The sequence below is a fragment of the Arachis ipaensis genome, chromosome B04, assembly GCF_000816755.2.
Source record: "Arachis ipaensis cultivar K30076 chromosome B04, Araip1.1, whole genome shotgun sequence".
Classification (NCBI taxonomy): domain Eukaryota; kingdom Viridiplantae; phylum Streptophyta; class Magnoliopsida; order Fabales; family Fabaceae; genus Arachis; species Arachis ipaensis.
Window position 1 is genome coordinate 54,250,637 of NC_029788.2, and position 17,928 is coordinate 54,268,564.

Below are 17,928 nucleotides of genomic sequence, written 5' to 3' on the forward strand. Positions count from 1 at the left end.
CGAGTTGTGAAAAGTGCGATTCACATTTCGTGCACCAAGTTTTTGGCGCCGTTGCCGGAGATTGTACGAGTTTGGACAACTGAAGGTTTATTTTGTTGCTTAGATTAGGAAAAATTTTTCTTTTTGGTTTAGAGTCTTCTATTATTGTTTTTGGTTGAATTTTTTTTTATTTATCCATATTTTCTCTTCTTAATTGTTTTCGAAAATTTTTATAAGCTAAAAATTGAGTTTTTCTGTTTAAGTTTAGTTTTATATTTTAAGTTTAGTGTCAATTGCATATTTTTATTTTTTTTAATTTTCGAATTTGAGTCCATTGTTCTTTCTTAATCTTCAAGTTATTCTTGTTTATTTTCCTTGTTTGATCTTTAGTTTTTCTCGTTCTGTGTCTTTTCTTGTTTTTCTTGTGCTTCTTTCAAAATATCAGTTTTCAAAAAAAAGAATCTTTATTTATTAAATACCTTATTAAAACACGTTAAATTTATAGCTCAATTGGCTAGAGCGTTGTGCTTATGTTCTTGGAAATTGGCTATCTTCTTTTTAAAACTTTTTCAAAAATAATTTTTCTTTGAATAAATCTTATGCCAAACTTTAAGTTTGGTATTTTCTTGTTGATTTTTCTTTAGTTTTTGAAAAGTTATTTTTGGTTTTCTAAAAATTTTAAGTTTGGTATTCTATCTTCATGCTCTTGTTGTTCTTGTGAATCTTCAAGGTGTTCCTAAGTCTTCCCTATGTTTTGATCTTAAAATTTTTAAGTTTGGTGTTCCTTGGTGTTTTTTCTCCAAAATTTTCGAAAATAAGGAGCATTGGATCTAAAAATTTTAAGTTTTGTGTCTTTTTATTGTTTTTCTCTTTCCTCATTGAATTCAAAAATATCTTTTTCCTTCATTTTAATTGATTTTTTGAAAATCACCTTTAAAAACTCAAATTTTTATTTTAAAAATCAAATCTTTTCAAAATTCAAAATCTTACTCAAAAATCATATTCAAAAAATTTTCAAATCTTTTCAATTAATTAGTCAATTCAACATTCAAATTTCTTTTTATTTTATTTTCCTTTTAGTTTTTGAAATCTATATTTTATTTTCTAATTATTTTACTTTATTTTATTTCATTTTTTCGGTTTTTGAAATCTATACTTTATTTTCTAATTATTTTACTTTATTTTATTTTTTTGGATATTTTTAATTAAATAAAACAAAAAAAATATAAATATATTTTACTTGCAATTCACATTATCTCCTTTTCTCCGTCATAGATCTAAGTGGAAATGAACAGTCCAGAAGGACTCTGGGTTCATATGCTAACCCCACTACTGCTGCATATGGGAGTAGTATCTGTATACCCTCCATCAAAGCAGGCAGTTTTGAGCTAAATCCTCAGCTCATTGTCATGGTGCAGCAAAACTGCCAGTATTCTGGTCTTCCATAAGAAGAACCTACTGAGTTTCTGGCACAATTCTTGCAAATTGCTGTCATAGTACGTGACAAGGAGGTAGATCAGGTTGTATACAGACTGTTACTATTTCCGTTTGCTATAAATGATCAAGCTAAAAGGTGGTTAAATAACCAACCCACAGCAAGCATAAGAAAATGGAAACAGTTATCAGACAAATTCCTGAATCAATATTTCCCTGCAAAAAGGATGAAACAGCTCAGACTGGATATCCAAGGCTTTAAACAAGAGGATGATGAATCTCTTTATAATACCTGGGAAAGGTACAGAGGGATGCTAAGGAAATGCCCCTCTGAAATGTTTTCAGAGTGGGTGCAGTTAGACATCTTCTACTATGGGCTTACAGAAGGAGCTCAGATGTCCCTAGATCACTCAGCTAGTGGAACTATACACATGAGGAAAACTATTGAAGAGGCTCAAGAGCTTGTTGATATAGTTGCCAGAAATCAGCATCTGTGCATAAGCAGTGAGTCCTCCATAAAAGAAGAAGCCAAAGCAGTGTCTACTGAACTTGGTCCTCCAGAACAAGTTGCTGAACTCAATCAACAATTGTGCTTCTTAACAAAACAGCTAGCAGAATTCAAGGAGATGCTACAAGACACTAAAAATGCTAATAAAAATATGAAGGCACAATTGAATCAGACAAAACAGCAGTTATCAAAGTAGATAACAGAAGAGTGCCAGGCAGTTCAATTAAGAAGTGGAAAAATATTAAATACCTTGCTTTAGAACAGCAGAAAGCCAAGGAAAGAACAACTGACAGAGGATGAGCAAAATATCATCCAGAATCCCTCTGAGAACAGTAAGAGCCCAGAGAGGAATGATTCTGGCACTCAAATGCCAGAAAAGGATGGAGAGCTGGCGTTAAACGCCCAACCCATGCTTAGTTCTGGCGTTCAAACGCCACAAACAAGCAAGGAGTTGGCGTTAAACGCCCAAAGGATGTTCAGTTCTGGTGTTCAAATGCCAGGAACAGGTAAGGAGTTAGCATCCAACGCCAATCCAGCTTCCACCCCTGGCATTCAAACGCCAGTGAGGGATCAGACACACACAAGTGCTGATAACAACCCCTCTAAAAATGCTTTTCCAACCACCTCTGTAGGAAATAAACCTGCAGCAACCAAGGTTGAGGAATACAAAGCCAAGATGCCTTATCCTCAAAAACTCTGCCAAGAGAAGAAGGATAAGCAATTTGCTCGCTTTGCAGACTATCTCAGGACTCTTGAAATAAAGATTCAGTTTGCAGAGGCACTTGAGCAAATATCTTCTTATGCCAAGTTCATGAAAGAAATTTTGAGTCATAAGAAGGATTGGAGAGAAACTGAAAGAGTTTTCCTCACTGAAGAATGCAGTGAAAAGCTTAAAGATCCCGGGAGCTTCATGATACCATGCACATTAGAGGGTAATTACACCAAGAGAGCTCTATGTGATCTTGGGGCAAGTATCAATCTAATACCTGCATCCACTATCAGAAAGCTTGGTTTAACTGAAGAAGTCAAACCAACCCGGATATGTCTCCAACTTGCTGATGGCTCCATTAAATACCCATCAAGCATGATTGAAGACATGATTGTCAGGGTTGGGCCATTCGCCTTCCCCACTGACTTTGTAGTGCTGGAAATGGAGGAGCACAAGAGTGCTACTCTCATTCTATGAAGACCATTCCTAGCAACTGGACGAACTCTCATTGATGTCCAAAAGGGGGAAGTAACCCTGAGAGTCAATGAGGATGAGTTTAAGTTGAATGCTGTCAAAGCCATGCAGCATCCAGACACACCAAAAGACTGCATGAAAGTTGATCTTATTGACTCTTTAGTAGAAGAGATCAACATGGCTATGAGTCTCGAATCAGAGCTGGAAGACATCTTTAAAGATGTTCAGCCTGATCTGGGGGATTCAAAGGAATTGAAAGAGCCTCTGGAAATTCCTCAGGAAGAGGAAAAACCTCCTAAACCCGAGCTCAAACCATTACCACCATCCCTAAAATATGCATTTCTGGGAGAAGGTGACACTTTTCCAGTGATCATAAGCTCTGCTTTGAATTCACAGGAAGAGGAAGCACTACTTCAAGTGCTAAAGACACACAAGACAGTTCTTGGGTGGTCCATAAGTGACCTTAAGGGCATAAGCCCAGCTAGATACATGCACAAGATCCTATTGGAGGATGATGTTAAGCCAGTGGTTCAACCACAGAGGCGGTTAAATCCAGCCATGAAGGAAGTAGTGCAGAAAGAGGTCACCAAGTTACTGAAGGCTGGGATTATTTATCCTATTTCTGATAGCCCCTAGGTGAGCCCTGTTCAAGTTTTCCCCAAAAAGGGAGGCATGACAGTGGTTCATAATGAAAAAATGAATTGGTTCCTACAAGAACAGTTATAGGGTGGCGCATGTGTATTGACTACAGAAGGCTCAATACAGCCACCAGAAAGGATCATTTTCCTTTACCATTCATAGACCAGATGCTAGAGAGACTAGCAGGTCATGATTTTTACTGCTTTTTGGATGGCTATTCAGGTTACAACCAAATTGCAATAGATCTCCAAGATCAAGAGAAAACTGCATTTACATGTCCATCTAGAGTATTTGCCTACAGAAAGATGCCATTTGGGATGTGTAATGCACCTGCAACCTTTCAGAGATGCATGCTCTCTATTTTCTCTGATATGGTGGAAAAATTTTTGGAAGTCTTCATGGATGACTTCTCAGTATATGGAGACTCATTCAGCTCCTGTCTTGATCACCTGACACTAATCCTGAAACGATGCCAAGAGACTAACCTGGTTTTGAACTGGAAAAAATGTCACTTTATGGTGACTGAAGGGATTGTCCTTGGGCATAAAATTTCAAACAATGGGATAGAGGTGGATCAAGCTAAAGTGGAAGTAATTGAAAAATTACCACCACCTGCCAATGTTAAGGCAATCAGAAGCTTTCTGGGGTATGTAGGATTCTATAGGAGGTTTATAAAGGATTTTTCAAAAATCGCAAAACCTCTGAGCAATCTGCTAGCTGCTGACATGCCATTTGTGTTTGACACAGAGTGTCTGTAGGCGTTTGAAACTCTGAAAGCTAAGCTGGTAACAGCACCAGTTATTATGCTAGCCGTGTTTTAAATGACGCCCAGAAAAATTACGCAACCACAGAAAAAGAATTGCTTGCAGTGGTTTATGCCATTGACAAGTTTAGATCATACTTAGTAGAAACAAAAGTGATTGTGTACACTGACCATGCTGCTCTTAAATATCTACTTACAAAGCAGAATTCAAAACCCAGGCTCATAAGATGGGTGTTGCTTCTGCAAGAGTTTGATATAGAAATAAGAGACAGAAAAGGGACAAAAAACCAAGTGGCTGATCACCTGTCCTGAATAGAACCAGTAGAAGGGGCGTTTTTCCCCCCTATTGAGATCTCTGAAACTTTTCTGGATAAGCATTTGTTCGCCATTCAGGAAACACCATGGTTTGCAGACATAGCAAACTATAAAGCTGCAAGGTTCATACACATGGAGTACAGCAGGCAACAAAAGAAAAAATTAATTACTGATGCAAAGTACTACTTGTGGGAAGAACCCTATCTCTTTAAGAGATGTGCAGATGGAATAATCCGTAGGTGTGTGCCTAGAGAAGAAGCACAGAAGATCTTATGGCATTGCCATGAGTCACAATATGGAGGTCATTTCGGAGGTGAGCGAACAGCCACCAAGGTCCTCCAATGTGGTTTCTACTGGCCTACCCTTTATAAAGATTCCCGAGAGTTTGTACGTAACTGTGACAGTTGCCAGCGAGCTGGTAATCTGCCTCATGGTTACGCCATACCTCAACAAGGGATCTTGGAGATTGAGTTGTTTGATGTATGGGGCATTAACTTCATGGGGCCTTTCCCACCATCATACTCAAACACTTATATTCTGGTTGCAGTCGACTATGTATCTAAATGGGTAGAGGCCATTGCCATACCCACTAATGATACTAAGACAGTGCTGAAGTTCTTCCAAAAATATATCTTCAGCAGGTTTGGTGTCCCTAGAGTACTAATCAGTGATGGGGGCACTCACTTCTGCAACAAATAGCTTTACTCTGCCATGGTCCGGTATGGAATTAGCCACAAAGTGGCAACTCCATATCATCCACAGACAAATGGGCAAGCTGAAGTCTCTAACAGAGAACTAAAAGGAATCCTGGAACGGACTGTAAGTACCCGTAGAAAGGATTGGGCAAGAAGCTTGGATGATGCTCTGTGGGCCTACAGAACAGCATTCAAGACTCCTATAGGGACCTTTCCTTACCAGCTTGTGTATGGTAAGGCCTGTCATCTGCCCATGGAACTGGAATACAAAGCCTACTGGGCAACCAGATTCCTAAACTTTGATGCCAAATTAGCTGGAGAAAAAAGATTGCTCCAGCTGAATGAGCTAGAGGAATTCAGACTCACTGCTTTCGAAAATGCCAAACTCTACAAGGAGAAAGCAAAAAGATGGCATGACAGAAAGCTGTCATCTAGAGTCTTTGAACCAGGACAGAAGGTTCTGCTATTTAACTTTAGGCTCAGGCTATTCCCCGAGAAACTGAAATTCCGGTGGAAGGGACCATATGTGATTACAAGTGTGTCACCATATGGCTATGTGGAGCTTAGATTTATGGACAGAGAATAAGAAGTTCATTGTTAATGGACAGAGAATCAAACATTATCTTGAATGCAATGTTGAGCAAGAATGCTCAAGGCTGAGGCTATATTAAAAAGCTCAGCAAGGTCCAGCTAAAGACAATAAAGAAGTGCTTGCTGGGAGGCAACCCAGCCATTAGCAAAACTCTTTTTGTTATTTTATTTTATTCTATTCTTTATTTTATTTATTTTTAGAGCATATAAGTTCAATATTAACAAGTTAAAGAATCAATTGCATAAGTTCATAGGGCTACAGAAGGATTCAAAGCACAAAACAGGAAAAAGGAGCTCACTGGCAAAAAAACGCTAGTAAGAGGCACAATTGGGCGTTAAACGCCCAAAAGGAGCATCTACTGGGCGTTTAATGCCAATAGAGATAGCCATCTGGGCATTAAACGCCAGAAAGAAGCAGCTTCTGGGCGTTTAGCGCCAGATTTACAACATCCTGGGCGTTCAGAAAAACGCCCAGTAACAAAGGAGTTTCTGGCATTTAACGCCAGCTGGAAGCAACAACTGCATTAAACGCCCAGACCAAGCACCAATTGGGCGTTAAACGCCCAAAACATGCAGCAGTTGGGCGTTTAACGCCAGGATTGTAGGGTGTAGGCAATTTCATTTTCAATTCAAATTTTTCCATTTTTTATGTTTCAATTCATGATTTTTTTGCACAAACATGTTACAAATCCTAATTTTTCAAATCCTCTTTCAAAAGATATCAAATGTACCTTAATTCATAAACCCTTTTTTTTATCCTCTTCAAATTATTTTAAAATCCTTTTCAAAACAAATTTATCTCTTTTACTTCTACAATCTTTTCAACTCATCAATATCTTTTTCGAATCTTCACAACATCTTTTTCAAAACAATGTTATCTTTTTCAAATATCTTCCATATTATTCATATCTTTTAAATTTTAAAGTGCATCCTTTTCCTATCATACTTATCTTTTACAAATCATATCTTTTATCATATCTTCTTCAAAATTTTTGAAAACCCACCCCTCCCCTTTAAATCCTAGTTCGGCCTCCCCCCCCACCTCCATAATTCGGACTTGGCTCTCCTCATATCCCTCTCCTTTCTTTTCTTTTGCTTGAGGACAAGCAAACCTCTAAGTTTGGTGTGTTTATCCGTGATCACTAAGGCAATACCCACTAAGATCATGGCTCCTAAGGGAAAACAAACCAACTTAAGAGGCAAGAAAGAGAATATTCCAAAACCACTTTAGAATCAAGGGAAGTTCTTAACCAAAGAACATTCAAACCATTACTCCAAAATAATGGGTCTAAGGTCAGTGATCCCAGAAGTTAAATTCGATTTGAAAGAAGACGAATATCCGGAGATCCAAGAGCAAATTCGAAACAGGAGCTGGGAAGTCCTAGCTAATCCTGAAACAAAGGTGGGAAGAAACATGGTTCAGGAATTCTACGCAAATCTGTGGTAGATGGACACGCAGAGAATAGTGGGATCCACATTCTATAACTATAGAACTCTGGTTAGAGGGAAGATTGTTCACACCCACCCTGACAAAATAAGGGAGATCTTTAAGCTGCCTCAACTGCAAGATGACCCAGACTCCTTTAATAGGAGAATGATGAGATCAAACCTGAAGTTGGACAAGATCCTAGAGGACATATGTCTCCCTGGAGCTAAATGGACAACTAACACAAAGGGTGCCCCGAACCAACTCAAAAGAGGAGATCTCAAACAACTCGCCAGAGGCTGGCTGGACTTCATTGGGCGCTTTATATTGCCCACTAGCAACCGCTCTGAGGTCACCATCAGAAGAGCAGTGATGATTCATTGCATTATGCTGGAAAAAGATGTGGAAGTTCATCAGCTGATCGCTTGTGAGCTTTACAAGATTACAAACAAGAACTCCAAAGATGCCAGATTGGCTTATCCAAGCTTGGTCTCTCTGTTATGTAAAGATGCTGGGATAAAAATGGGAGTAGATGAGTACATCCCAATTGAGCTACCAATCACCAAAAAGTCTATGGAAGGACAACAAGTGCAGGACGAACCCATCAAGAGGAGAGCACAGGAGTTCTTCCCGGAAATCCCTCAAATTGAATACTGGGAGCCCCTAGAAGCATCTGTCACCAAGTTGTAGGAAGCTGTGGATCAACTAAAGGAAGAACAGCAACATCAAAACAGCATGCTCTGCAAACTGCTTAGAAAATAAGAAGAGCAATGGCGTGAACTGAAGGAACTGAAGCGCCAGAAGCTATCTCTTGAAGGGCCAAGCACTCCACAGACTAAAGAGGCATCCACCTCCCAAATTCAAGGTTGTTGAGTTCTAATCTTAGCCTTAACTCTGTGATAATTTTTCTTATTAGAAATTTACCTTAGAAGTTATATATGAGTAATAGTAATTAGTATCTCTATTTTGATTTTATCTCCAATTAAGCTATAATTTATTTTTCTCATCATCATCAAACATGAATAAAATAGCAGATTTTTAGAATAAGGAGGCAATATTTTTTCGAGTTCTTAATAGGAAAATTCTAATTATCTATATGTGGTGGCAATGCTTTTTGTCTTCTGAATGAATGCCTGAACAGTGCATGTTTTTGATATTGAATTTTGTGAATGTTAAAACTGTTGGCTACTGAAAGAATGATGAACAAGAGAAATGTTATTGATGATCTGAAAAATCATGAAATTGATTCTTGAAGCAAGAAAAAGCAGCAAAAAAAAAGAGAGAGAAAAAGAAAAAGAAGAAGGAGCAGTAGAAAAAGCCAGTAGCCCTTAAAACCAAAAGGCAAGGGTAAAAAGGATCCAAGGCTTTGAGCATTAATGGATAGGAGGGTCTAAAAGGAATAAAATCATGGCCTAAGCGGCTAAACTATGCTGTCCCTAACCATGTGCTTGTGGCGTGAAGGTGTCAAGTGAAAACTTGAGACTGAGCGGTTAAAGTCGAGGTCCATAGCAAAAACAGAGTGTGCTTAAGAACTCTGGACACCTCAAATTGGGGACTTTAGCAAAGCTAAGTCATAATCTAAAAAGGTTCACCCAGTTATGTGTCTGTGGCATTTATGTATCCGGTGGTAATACTGGAAAAAAAAGTGCTTAGGGCCACGGCCAAGACTCATAAAATAGCTGTGTTCAAGAATCAACATACTAAACTAGGAGAATCAATTATACTAACTGAATTCTGAGTTCCTATGGATGCCAATCATTCTGAATTTCAAAGGATAAAGTGAAATGCCAAAACTGTTCGGAAGCAAAAAGCTACTAGTCCCGGTCATTTGATTAGAATCTGAGCTTCAATTAAAACTCTGAGATATTATTACTTCTTGATTTCTTTTCATCCTATTTTATTTGTCTAGTTGCTTGGGGACAAGCAACAGTTTAAGTTTGGTGTTATGATGAGCGGATATTTTATACGCTTTTTTAGGGTAATTTCATGTAGTTTTTAGCATGTTTTAGTTGGTTTTTAGTATATTTTTATTAGTTTCTAGGAAAAATTCATATTTCTAGACTTTACTATGCGCCTGTGTGTTTTTCTGTGATTTCAGGTATTTTCTGGCTGAAATTGAGGGAGTTGAGCAAAAATCTGATTCAGGCTGAAAAAGGACTGCAGATGCTGTTGGATTCTGACCTCCCTGCACTCGAAATGGATTTTCTGGAGCTAAAGGAGTCCAAATGGTGCATTCTCAATTGCGTTGAAAAGTAGACATCCAGGGCTTTCCAGCAATATATAATAGTCCATACCTTACTCAAGGATAAAAGACGTAAACTGGCGTTCAACGCCAGTTCGATGTTGCATTCTGGCGTTAAACGCCAGAAACAGGTTACAAGTTGGAGTTAAACGCCAGAAACAGGTTACAACCTAGTGTTTAACTCTAGAAATAGCCTAGGCACGTGTAAAGCTCAAGTCTCAGCCCCAGCACACACCAAGTGGGAACCAAAAGTGGATTTCTACACTATCTATCTTAGTTTACTCATTTTCTGTAAACCTAGGTTACTAGTTTAGTATTTAAACAACTTCTAGAGATTTATTTTGGACCTCATGACATTTTTAGATCTAAACTTTGTACTCTTTGATGGCATGAGTCTCTAAACTCCATTGTTGGGGGTGAGGAGCTCTGCTGTGTCTCAATGAATTAATGCAATTATTTCTGTTTTCTATTCAAACACGCTTGTTTCTATCTAAGATGTTCATTCGCACTTCAACATGATGGATGTAATGATCTGTGACACTCATCACCATTCTCAACCTATGAACGCGTGCCTGAGAACCACTTCCGTTCTACCATCGATTGAATGAGTATCTCTTGGACTCCTTAATCAGAATCTTCGTGGTATAAGCTAGAATCCCTTGGCAGCATTCTTGAGAATCTGGAAAGTCTAAACCTTGTCTGTGGTATTCCGAGTAGGATTCAGGGATTGAATGACTGTGACGAGCTTCAAACTCACAAGGGTTGGGCGTAGTGACAGACGCAAAAGGATCAATAGATCCTATTCCAGCATGAGTGAGAACCGACAGATGATTAGCCGTGCGGTGACAGCGTACCTGGACGATTTTCACTGAGAGGACGGATGGTAGCCATTGACAACGGTGATCCACCAACACACAGCTTGCCATAGGAGGAACCTTGCGTGCGTGAAGAAGAAGACAGGGGAAAAGCAGAGATTCAGAAGACAAAGCATCTCCAAAACTCCAACATATTCTCCATTACTGCATAACAAGTATTTAATTCTTGCTCTTTTATTTTTCGCAATCCAAACTGATAATTATAATTGATATCCTGACTAAGAATTACAAGATAACCATAGATTGCTTCAAGCCAACAATCTCCGTGGGATTCGACCTTACTCACGTAAGGTATTACTTGGACGACCCAGTGCACTTGCTGGTTAGTGGTATGAGTTGTGAAAAGTGTAATTCACATTTCGTGCACCAATTGTGCTTTTTGCACAGTGCACGCGTGATGTCTGCGCAACTCTCGGGAAAATGTACTGGAGTTGTGAAACCACGCCGACGCGCGTCGATGCCCCCTTTTTTTTTTAAAGATGCTTAGAACAAAAACAGGGCACTCTCCTAATCTACAATCATTCTAAAACAACTAAAATTCAAATTTAACAAAAATCTTTAAGTTTTTGAAAAATTTTCAAAGACAAAACAAACAAAACTTGTACTTCAAGCAACCTACTTTAACAACAATCTAAACTAATCAAAATACACTACTACAACCTATCAATCAAAACAAAATGTATAAGAGTATAGAAAAGAAGAAAGCTACCTATAATGGCAACTCAAATCACTTATTAAGTATATATATAGATGGCTCCTCAAACAAAACTGGGCGTGGCGCAAGCGTAATTATAGAGAGCGACTAGGGGACCCAAATTGAGCTCTCCTTAATGTTTGAGTTTCCTGCCTCAAATAACCAAGCTGAATACGAGGAACTACTGGCTGGTTTAAAGCTGGCTAGGGAGGTGGGAGTTCAAAAGCTTACCATCTTTTGTGATTCACAAGTAGTCACCTCACAAATAGAAGGGAGCTACCAAGCTAAGGATCCCACCATGAAAAAATACTTGGATAAAACTAGAGAACAACTCAGACAGTTCGGGGGATATGAGGTCCGACATATACCTCGGGAATAGAATGCCCGAGCTGATGCACTTTCACAACTAGCCAGCACCAAACCAAGGGGCAATAATAGAAGCCTCATCTAAGAAACACTGCAAAGTCCATCAATCTCGGAGGAAAAAAGTCCTAACCATATCAGGTCAGGATTAAGGATTGATGACTCCCATAATCAACTACCTCAAGTCTGAAACACTCCCCACAGATAAAACGGAGGCAAAAAGGCTAGTACGAGAAGAACAATACTACACCATAGTGGACAACATCCTATATAGGAGAGGGATTTCAACACCCTCCTAAAATGTGTGCCGACCTCCGATACAAGGGAAGTCCTGGAAGAAGTACATAGTGGTACGTGTGGCAACAACCTGGGGGCACGAGTGCTTTCCAAAAAGGTACTCCGAGCTGGTTTCTACTGGTCGACCTTACAAAAGAAGGCAACAGAGTTCGTCAAGAAATGCCCACCATGCCAGAAGCACGCCAACTTCCATATAGCTCCACCCGAGGAGCTCATCTGTGTTACATTACCCTGGCCATTTGCCAAGTTTTTCATTGTAGGCATAGACTACTTCACAAAGTGGATTGAGGCAGAGCCATTAGCTACTGCCACCGTCCAAAGAAGTCGGAAATTCTTATACAGAAACATTGTCACAAGGTTTGGGGTTCCATACTCCATTACCATAGATAATGGTACTTGTTCATACCTCGGGTTGAGCTATCCGACCCGGGTTGATTGAAGACAAGTAAACTGACCTCTCCAAGTTGGATCGCCACCGACCTCTTCTCAAAGAGGTTGGACAAATCGCTAGAGAAGCCCAAAGAAGGCCCAACAAAGGAACACAGCCCAAAATCTAAAGGCAGCTAAAGCCTTGAAAGATAAAGGTGGTTCCCTAAAATATAAGATATGATAATTATCTTATCTCCAGAAAAGTCACACAACACTATTATAAAAATACTAGAGGACCCAGGTATAACTTATACTCTGATTCTACTAAAAACCTGCCTAAAGCAAGTGCTAACTTAAGCATCGGAGTCTCTTGCAGGTACCACCACCCTTCGGTGACGAAGGATCAGCAGTACCACCAAATCCAACAAGTCGGACACAACAGCTCTGGCCACCACCACAGATCTCGTCAAAGATCGACCTACAGTTTCAGGTAACCCTCGGAACATTGGCACCATTATCGGGGAACCTGAAAGGTATCTGATAAACCATTATTTTATGGTTAATATTGTGCTTCATTGTGTGATTTTATCAAACCTTTACCCATTTATTCATACGATTAGCATGCATTTACAATTCCTTCCCAAATCATTTCATGGTTGAAAACTTGCTTCCTAGAGAATTTTAATTTTGTATTTTTAATTCTCCTTTATTCCATTCGATGCCGTGATCTGTGTGTTAAGTGTTACAGGCTTTATAGGGCATGAATGACTTGGAGATTAGAAAGGAGCTTGCAAAAATGGAAGGAACACAAGAAATTAAGGAGATGACCAGCGAGAAGTGACGCGGACGCATGGCTCACGCGACCGCGTGACATAAAGGAAATTGCAGTGATGCGGACGCGTGCCAGATGCGAACGCGCGAACTGAAAACAGCACAAGTGACGCGAAGGCGTGGACGACGCGCACGCGTGGCAACGCAGGACGCTGGATGACGTGAACGCGTGGATGACGCGATTGCGTGACGTGCGTGATCTGCAGATTCTGTAGAATTTGATGGAGGTGAATTTGGGCCCTGTTTTGACCCAGTTTTTGGCCCAGAAAAGAAGATTAGAGCCAGGGAACATGCAGAGACAAAACACAACATTCATTCCGCATACTTTTAGTTAGATCTGATTTTACTCCTCCTTTAGCTTTTCTCTCTACACATTCATAGTTCTTAGGATTTTGATTTCATTTTTTTTTTTGGATTGGGATATTGAGAAGAGTTATTACCTCCGTCAAGACTTCGTCATTCTAGTTTGTTTCCTTACCTGTCACTTACTCTTCCATGTCTTTTATTTACTCAGAATTACTATTGGATTATTTTTAGAATTTATTAATACAAGAACTATTTTTATTTTTAATTGATTTTTTTATTATTATTTATTATGTCTTTCTTTATTTCCCTTTCTTATGTTGTGAAGTTTACATTCATAATGAGCGAGTAGTTCCATACTTGATGGGGAGTTGATTGAAAGGATGACCTTGAGTCAGAATGCTCAAGAGAAAAATTGTAATTGGGTTTATTGTTGGATTGTCCTCTAGTCACTGACACTAATCCTTTCCAAGGGAGAGGATTGGAACTTGTGAATAGAAATAGCTTTCCAACTTGCTTGACATTCCTCTACCTAGTAAGGGATAACTAAGCAGAACAACCTTCAATTATCAATTAATCTTGAGAGTACTCCAACAATAATAGGGCTTCCAACTAATCTACTCCCAGTCAAGGTTTTTATTTAAGATTACATAAATTCTCTAATTTAATTTCCTGTTTATCAACTCAAACCATTTTAGAAAACATCTGATTAACAAAATAGCACACCTTTCTGTAACTCGTTGGGAGACGACCTGGGATTCTTACTCCCAATATTTTAATTTGAATTTTGTGACAACCCTTCTAAATTGATAAACAGAATTTCGGTTGGTTAAGGACTGTACTTGCAACATATCTCTTATAATAATTTCTTAACACGCCAATTTCCGCCACGTCAATTTTTGGCGCCGTTGCCGGGGAGTTGCAATAGAGTGCTAAGTTATTGATTGGAATTTATTTATTTGTATTTTATTTTATTTTGCTACTGTGAGCTACATGTTTCTTTCATTAAATGACACGTTCACTTCCTGATCCAAGCTTGCCAGTATTTGATCCTGAGATTGAATGAACTATCTCACGAATAAGCCAAGCTCGGCGTCGGTTAGTCCTCTCTGAGGGCGAATCTGAAACGTCACTTGAGGACGAAACAAGCTCCCTTTCTGCTGATTCGGTTCATTTACGTGTAGGTGACATGGCAGCACCTAGAAGAATTACTATCCAGGAGGCTGGAGCTCCTGATTTCACAATGCAACCATTTCAAGCGAATCACCCAGCAGTGGCTACAGATTTTGAAATAAAGACTGCACTGCTCAACTTGATGCCTAAGTTTCATGGCTTACCTGCTCAAGAGCCTATCAAGCACCTGAGAGATTTCCAAGCAGCCTGTTCTACTGTCAGGCGTGATGGTGCAGATGAAACTTCTATTCTGTTGAAAGCTTTCCCGTTCTCTCTTGAGGGAAAAGCAAGAGACTGGTACTACACTCAACCTGCAACAACTGTTTCTGACTGGGATACGCTTAGAAGAGAATTTTTGGAAAAATTATTTCTAGCTAAAGTTACTGATAAACTGAGGAAAGACATTTCCATGATTGTTCAGGACGAATCTGAGACTCTCTATGAATATTGGGAGCGCTTCAACAATCTCCTGGAAGCATGCCCCTACCATATGATTGACAAGATAGTGTTGCTCGGCTATGTCACACAGGGCATGAGACCCCAAGATAAGACCACATTGGAAAGTGCTAGCAATGGGTCTATGAAAAAGTACAAGACCACTGATGAGGCATGGCAATTGATCAGCGACTTAACTGAATCTACTCGGAATCACAGGCAGAAACAAGGCCGTTCAAAAGTTATTGCAGAGGTATCTTCTAACAAAGAGACTACTGCTCTGACTCAGAGTATATGCGAGATGACCAACTTACTGAGGCAGATGCAGTTGAATGAACAACAAGTTCAGCAAGCTCAACCTTCTCCACTATAGCAAAGCCAACAATTAGTCCCACAGAGAGTGTGCAGAATCTGTGATGATTATAGCCATTATAATGATGAATGTCCGCAGCTCCAGCAAGAAGACAACACTGTGGCAACCACTCATAACTTCTATGACCGTCCCAATCAAGGATACAATCAAGGTGGTAACTACAACCATGGATGGCAGGACAATTCAAACCAGAATTGGATAGACAATTCTAACCAGAATTGGAGGGACAACAATAACAGAGGAGGCAGAGGCAATTGGGGAAATCAGAGGTGGAATAACAACAACAACAGGCAGCAGAACCAGAACCAACCTTACAGAGCACCTCACCTGAGGCAATTCCAAGGATTACAGCACAACCAACAGCAGACCTCTCAGATCACTTATCCTTCTTCATCTTCTAATGATGAGTTACTACAATCTATTGATCGGAGACAACAAGCCATGGAAAACAACCTTACTTCTACTCTAAATGGTCTAAACTCTACCTTGCAAGCTCTTGTCCCACAGATTAGATCAATGAATAACTCCAATAACCAGCCTTTGAGCTCCAGTGGAATTCTCTCTCAACCATTACCTAATCCAAAGGGTGGCATTAATGCCATCACCCTAAGGTCCGGAACCACATTGCAAGAGAGGAATCAGGAGGAGCCAAACCCACCAGAACACGCCTCAGCTAAAGAGGTAGTGGAAATAGAAGATGTTGAGGAGGAAAAGGACATACAGGACACGACTGAAGAAGAAGAAGCTCAATCACAGGAAGAAGCACCAAAGGGCGCAGACACTGCAGAAAACGCCATTCCTATTCCATTTTCACAACTTGCAAGGAAGCCCAGGAAGCTGTTGGAACCTGATCCCAAAATGGTAGAAATATTCAAAAAGGTTGAGGTAACTGTTCCCCTTTTTGATGTTATTCAACAGGTACGTAAATATGCAAAGTTTCTAAAAGATTTATGCATACATAAAGACAAAATTAATGAATTAGAAACTATTCCTTTAGGTAGTTCTATATCTGCTTTAATAGGAGGTATACCTGAAAAGTGTAGTGATCCAGGTCCATGTATGGTTAATTGTACTATTGGTGGTGTGGTATTTTCTGACTGCATGTGTGATTTAGGAGCATGTGTTAGTATAATGCCTTTGTCTATATATGATATTTTGAGGCTCCCTCCCTTAAAAATGTCGGCAGCTCATTTTGTGTTAGCAAATAAAAGCATTATTACAGTGGTTGGAGTTGCTGAAGATGTATTAGTGGGCATTAAAGAGCTCACATTCCCCATTGATTTTTATATCCTGGAGATGCCCCAAAATGACTCAGAGAAGCCATCATCAATCCTACTCGGAAGACCATTCTTGAATACCTCGAAGTTCAAATTGGATGCTTTTTCAGGAACATACTCTTTTGAAATAGAAGGCCGAGTAGTAAGCTTCAATCTAAATGGAGTTATGAAGCACCCTCCAGAAGACCATTCTATCCTCCAATGTGACATCATAAATAAAACCGTGGCTGAAGTTCACCAGGAGGAGTTCAAAGAGAAGTACATAGGACAAGGTTCGAGTGTGGGGACACTTTCTGAGGACAATGAAAGTGCTTTACCATTATCATATAGCTCCTGAAGATCAGGAAAAGACTACTTTCACCTGTCTTTTTGGGACTTATGCTTATAAGAGAATGCCCTTTGGCTTGTGCAATGCACCAGCTACTTTCCAAAGGTGCATGATGAGTCTTTTCTCTGACCTTATTGAGGACTGTATGGAGGTTTTTATGGATGATTTTAGCGTTTATGGTGATTCCTTTAACCTTTGCTTAGATAGTTTATCTAGAGTATTAGATAGATGTGTCAGTACAAACCTTGTATTGAATTTTGAAAAATGTCACTTTATGGTTAAACAAGGGATTGTATTAGGACATGTTGTATTTAATACTGGCATTTCTGTAGATCCAGCAAAGGTGGATGTTATTTCTAGTTTGCCTTACCCTCCTCTGTGAGGGAAGTCCGTTCGTTCCTTGGCCATGCAGGTTTTTACCAGAGATTCATTAAGGACTTTAGTAAGATAGCACTTCCCTTATCCAGATTACTGCAGAAAGATATTGAGTTCGAGTTCAGTGAGGATTGCAAACAAGCTTTTGATAAACTGAAGACTGCCCTGACTCAAGCTCCAATTGTGAGAAGACCTGACTGGAGCCAGCCATTCGAAATCATGTGCGATGCTTCCAACCATGTAGTAGGAGCAGCGCTAGCTCAGCGTGAAGGTAACGACCCCTTTGTAATTGCTTATGCGTCTAAGACTTTAGACGCCGCTCAATCTAATTACACTACTACTGAGAAAGAGCTTCTTGATATTGTTTTCGCTCTGGATAAATTCTGAGCCTATTTACATGGTACTAAAGTAGTAGTGTATTCAGACCACGCAGCTCTAAAGTATTTATTAGCTAAAAAGG